Here is a 6,190-nt window from a genome sequence, read left to right on the forward strand (position 1 = left end):
CTGACCAGGGATTGAACCCACGTCCCCTGCATTGGAAGACGGATTCTTAGCCACTGCGCCACCAGGAATTCCCATGAACATTCTTATAGAAGTCTTTTTTGTGAACATAAATTTTCATTTCTTTTGGATAGATACCTAGGAGTGACATTACTGGGTCGTATGGTAAGTGTGTTAAGAAATACACTGTGTCTTCCAAAGTGATTGTGCATTTGGCACTCTCAGTGGCAGTAGAGTTTTGATTAGATGTCTCCATGTTTGCCCACACTCAGGGAGGTAATAGCAGGGCCATAACACCTCACTCCTTTGACACAGTTGCTCCGTTGTGCCCACAGGACATAGTTGTAGATGGTGAGCAAACACGTAACGTTGTGTGAGTGGAGGTCCCGAACTGTTCATGCACACACGGGAAAAAAGAAAGTTCTACCAGCAGAAGGATGAAAAAGCATTGTCTTCAAGACAGAGAATAAAGGGACTAATAGAAGGACCCTTGGACCAGTCTCTGTCTGTTGGTGTCCCCAAACGTATCTCATTGCTAATTTAAAGAAAGTGAGGCCTAGCCCAGAGGAGAGAGTAACTCTGGCAATATTCTAAACCAAGTTGCTACCTATTTCCCTGGGAATAATTGTGTGTGTGTGTGTGTGTGTGTGTGTGTGTGTGCGTGTGTATAATTGTTTTCTTGTACTGTAGATTTACTGCACAGCTCTCAGGTACCTGTAGAATGGGTTTTTAATTTCTATTCCATATTCCTGTCAGTTTGCATGTTTTTCTTTATTCTGTTAATATGGTGAATTGCATTGATTGATTTTCAAATATTAAACTAACATTGCATTAAATGTTGTAATGTGTTATTTATTTTTTATGTTATTGGATTCAATTTGCTACTATTTTGTTTTAGGGGTTTTTAAATCAGTAGATTTATGAGATTTATGAAAAAAATTGGTCTGTAATTTTCTGTCCTTGTAAGTCCTTCAGTTTTGGTATTGAGTTTATTCGGATATCATAAGACAACTTGAAAAGTATTCTCTATAAGAGCATGCGTAAGATTGATATTATTTCTTTGTTAATTTAGAAGTCACTAGTGAAGTGATATGGCCTGGAGATTTCTTTTGGGGAAGGTCTTTAATTATGGGTTCATTTTCTTTCATAGGTATAGGGTTATTTAGATTTACTTTTAATTTTTGTGTTAGTTTTAGTAAGTTGGTTTTTCTCTGTTTTTCTTGTCTATTTAAATTTTCAAGTTTATTGGCATAAAATTGTTGGTAATATCTTATTGTCCTTTTTATATCTACTGCATGGTTTGTAATGATGTTGCCTTTCATTTATATTAGTTTTTGCTTTGCTCTTCAATTATTTCTTAGATAAAAGGTAGCATTTTTGGGCTTCCCTCGTGGCGCAGTGGTTGGGAGTCTGCCTGCCGATGCAGGGGACACGGGTTCGTGACCCGGTCTGGGAGGATCCCACATGCCGCGGAGCGGCTGGGCCCGTGAGCCATGGCCACTGAGCCTGCACATCCGTAGCCTATGCTCCGCAAGGGGAGAGGCTGCAACAGTGAGGCCCACGTACTGCAAAAAAAAAAAAAAAAAAAAAGGTAGCATTTTATGCCCACTGTCTGACATGATTTATACATTTAAAAATATATTCTGGAGATCACTTCATAGCAGTATTCAAGAGTCTTTCTCATTTTTAAATGTTGCACAGGACTTCATTGTGTGGCTGTTCATGCCTCCAGTCCCCTTTTAATGAATATTTGGTTTGTTTTCAGTCTTTTTACTGTAACAAATAGTGCTGAAGGGAATACCTTTGTATGTATGTATTAAAACAAACTTGCTGGTTATGATCTCATTTATATGTGGAATCTCAAACAAAAACAAAAACCAAGTTCATAGATAGAACAGATTGGTGGTTGCTAGAGGCGGGAGTTGGAGGGTGGGCAGATGGGTAAAGGGGGTCGAAAGGTACAAATTTCCATTTATAAAATAAATAAGTTGTGGTGATGTAGCATACAGCATGGCGAGTATAGTTAATAATACTGTATTGCATGTTTGAAAATCCCTAGGGGAGTAGTAAATGATCAAAGCTCATGTCACGAAAAAAATTCCATAACTATGTATGGTGATGTATGTTAACTAGAGTTGCTGTGGTGATCATTTCATAGTGTATACAAATATCGAATCATTATGTTATGTACCTAAGTTGTATGTAATGTACCTAACATATAAGTTGTATGTCAGTTATACCTCAATAAAAAATTAATTAAAAAAATTTTTTGCTAGTGTTATCTTTGGGATAGATTTCTAGAAATGGGATTTCCTAAAAATGGGGGAGGGGCAATAACTATAGATTAAATTTAAGAGCTTTAACAACCAAATACGGTAGATGATCCTTGATTGGATCCTGCTATGAAAAAGTGAGCTATAAATAACACTGAGGATGTGGGTAAATTTAAATATAGAATGGGTGTGAGTTGAAACCAGAGAGCTATTTTCATGTTGGGGAGGCAATACCATTGTATTTAGATAGAATTTTTTTTTTCTTTTAGAAGTGTAAAGTATTTTGGCATAAAATGTCATAATGTGTGACACTTACTTTGAAACAACTCAACCAGAATAATAATAAATGAAATAGATTGATAAATCAATAAAGCTATTATGACAGAATGTTAACAGTGGCTGAATCTCAGTGGATTTATAGGCGTTCATTGTACTATTTTTTTCTACTTTTGTATATGTTTGTAAATTTCATAATAAGTAAAATAATTAAATTATACAAGCATATATATTATGTATCTAGTGAGTTATTCTTGCATTATTTTATCTTTACATGTGACTTTATCCATAGTAAGGATTATTTCTTAGAAACATTTTGTCTGATACTAATATAATTATCTCATAATCCTCTTACATAGTATCTCAAGATACTGGTGTAATTTCTTTTGGTTAATATTTGCTTGGAAGTCGGTCCAGAGGTTGCAGCTGCAGGGGAACCACCGAAGGAGAGCTGCAAAGATGCTGTCTGGACATGTGGCCTTGGGCTGTGGCTTGCACCCTCCCTTGGCAGGCCAGACTGGTCTTCAGAATGCTTTGGGATCATCCTTCATTGCCACAGGGAACCTCCATGCCTCTTAACACTTGTCTTCAGACGACTGGCACTGCTGAGGTATCCTCTGTTCTTGAAGAGCGTAATCTTGGAGCCAAAACCTCTGTTGACTGTGAAGAAACAGGTGTGTCTCAAGTATTGGTGATAGTATTGGTTGAATACATGGGCTGAGGAATGATCAAGCAGACGAAATGGTAGTGTTTTCTTCAGGCTTAAAGGGTATGTTTCAACTTGGGAACTGACAATGTTGGTTTTGTTGTGTTTGGACATGATAAACTAATTAAGGAAGGAGATACTGTGAAGAGGACGGGAGCCATTGTGAATATTCTAGTTGGTGAGAAGCTACTGGGTTGTATAGTAGATGCCCTTGGTAATGTCACTGATGGCAAGGATCCAGTTGGTTCCAAGACCCAATGGTGAGTTGGCCTGAAAGCCCCTGGCATCATTTCTCCAATCTCTGTGCAGAAACCAGTGCAGACTGGCATTAATGCTGTGGATAGCTTGGTGCTGATTGGTTGTGGTCAGTACAGGCTGACGATTGGTGACTGACAGACTGGCAGAACATCAATGATTGACATAATTATTAACCAGAAACATTTCAGTGATGGATATGATGGAAAGAAGAAGCTATACTATATCTACACTGCTGTCGGTCAGAAGAGATCCACTGTTGCCCAGTTGGTGAAAACACGTACAGATGTGGATGCCACGAAGAACACCAGTGTGGTTTCAACCACTGCTGCTGACACTGCCCTCCATCAGTGCCTGACTCCTTATTCTTGCTGTGCTGTGGGAGAGCATTTTAGGGATAATGGCAAACATGCTTTGATCATCTGTGATGAATTATCCAAGCAGGCTGGTGCCTCTGCTGGTCTGCAGACCACTCAGCTACTCGTGAGGTCCAGCCTGATGGTGTGTTCTACTTACACTCCCGTCTACAGGAGAGCAGACATAATGGACGATTCTTTTGGTGGTGGCTCCTTGACTTCTTTACCAGAAACACAAGCTGGTGATGTGTCTGCTTACATTCCAACGAATATCGTTCCTATCAGTGATGGACAGATCTTCTTGGAAACAGAATTGTTCTACAAAGGTATCTGCCCTACCATTTACATTGTTTTTTCTGTGTCCTACGTCAGAAATGCTGCCCACACCAGGTCTGTGTAGCAGGGCCAGGCACCATGAAGTCGAAATTGGCTCCTTTGGTGAGGTTGCTGAGTTTGCCCAGTTCAGTTCTGACCTCCATGCTTCTACTCGACAACTCTTGAGTCGTGGTGAGTATCTGAGTTGCTGAAGCAGGGACAATATTCTATGTCTGTTGAAGAACTCGCAGCTCTTACGCTGGGGTAAGTGAGTATCTTGGTAACTGGAGCTGTTTCTATTTGTGTGTGTGTGTTTTGTTTTTGGTTTTGCTGAAGTATTTAAAAGCAAACCTTAGATGGCATGCTATTTTACCCAGCCACTTCATTATGCTTTGAAAGACAAAATTTTTTTCCTTAGGTAACCGCAAATCCATTTTTACATCTAACAAAGGAAATAAAACATTTCTGAGGTTTTAATATAAACTATTAACATTTCTCCAATTGTCTCAAGAAATGCCTTTTTACAATTATGTTTTTCAGATCAGAGTCCAAACAAGGTCCACATCTTGAATTTGGTTCTTAGGGTCTCTAGGATCTCTTTTCATCTGGAGGACTGCTCCTTTTCCCCTCCCTTATTCCATTTACTCCATTTTTTTTTTTTTGTAGTACGTGGGCCTCTCACTGTTGTGGCCTCTCCCGCTGCGGAGCACAGGCTCCGGACGCGCAGGCTCAGCGGCCATGGCTCACGGGCCCAGCCACTCCGCGGCATGTGGGATCTTCCCGGACCGGGGCACGAACCCGTGTCCCCTGCATCGGCAGGCAGACTCTCAACCACTGTGCCACCAGGGAAGCCCCTCCATTTACTTCTTGAAGAAAGTGGGTCAGTCCTGCTGTCTAGAAGTGAGATCTAAAGACTCGATTAAATTCAGTTTCAAGTTTTGACGAGACTAGCTGTAGGTGATGTTACAGACTTTATATTGTTTCATCACCTGGAGAACCACATAGTGTCAGGTTGTCTCACGTTTGTAGTAATGCTTAATTCAGGTGGTGACAGCGTAGTTCCTTCATTGTGAAGTTTCCCAGCAGTCTTTTAACTAATGATTTTAATATCTATTGATGACTATTGTCTGATTCATTTTGAAATAGGGGTTGCAAGATGGTGATTTTCTAATTTGATCATTACTTCTACATTTATTAGCTAGAAGTCTTCTGTATAGCAAAACTTTTCTGCATCCTTTAGGCTTATTTGGTTACCCTGAAATACTGTTCATACCGAAAAGACAGGAAAGATCTTTAATTATTTCCTTTAAATTATCCAATTTCGGAGTAATGTGTTGGTTACCTAGCAACCTCCATGCTGTCCAAAGAATCTCTCTCTCTGTCTTTTTCCTTTTTTGCATGTCTTTCCTTTTTTGCATGTCTACGAACTCATGGCTTTACACATTCAATGTATTTCTATCAGTTGCAGTTGTTTGATACTCACATTATTCTATTTTGGCCACAAGGGGGAACATTTTGATATTTTCTGTATTTATTTAATATGGCAATATTAGCTTTTGATAGCTTCCTTGCTTTCTATCATAATGTGGTATTCCAAGCTCAACTGGTACATTTCCTGGAATTGACTGTTGAGAAAAAACCCTGAGTCCTTTTAGTGTGTGAAGGTGTTTTGAGACCAGAGTATGGAATTCTTGTTGCTACTTGATTATCATTGTTTCTTGGCCCTTCAGTGGACAGTTAGAAAATAAGTACCTTTTTAAAAATAAAGTTACAAGTTTATACTGATATTTACAACCACAATTTAAAATTACAAGGTTTTTTAACTGACATTTTGATGCTGAACATTAGTCCTTAGCAGCTTTAACATAGTTTCTTAGTTGTATTATGTTAAAATATATTCATGTTAATAATAATACAATTGTTACTATTAACAATAAGAATACTAAGTGACATTAGGTATTTTAAGATTTGTTTGCCCTTTTAATATTTTTGTCCTAGGAATGTATTGCACT

At 38.7% G+C, this 6,190-nt stretch overlaps 1 pseudogene; it reads left to right on the forward strand.

Annotated features, from left to right (window-relative positions):
- Nucleotides 1-3,005: 3,005 nt before the first annotated feature.
- Nucleotides 3,006-5,051, forward strand: LOC101280183 (ATP synthase subunit alpha, mitochondrial-like; annotated as a pseudogene).
- Nucleotides 5,052-6,190: the final 1,139 nt, after the last annotated feature.

Source organism: Orcinus orca, chromosome 9 (genome assembly GCF_937001465.1).
Source record: "Orcinus orca chromosome 9, mOrcOrc1.1, whole genome shotgun sequence".
NCBI classification, from domain to species: domain Eukaryota; kingdom Metazoa; phylum Chordata; class Mammalia; order Artiodactyla; family Delphinidae; genus Orcinus; species Orcinus orca.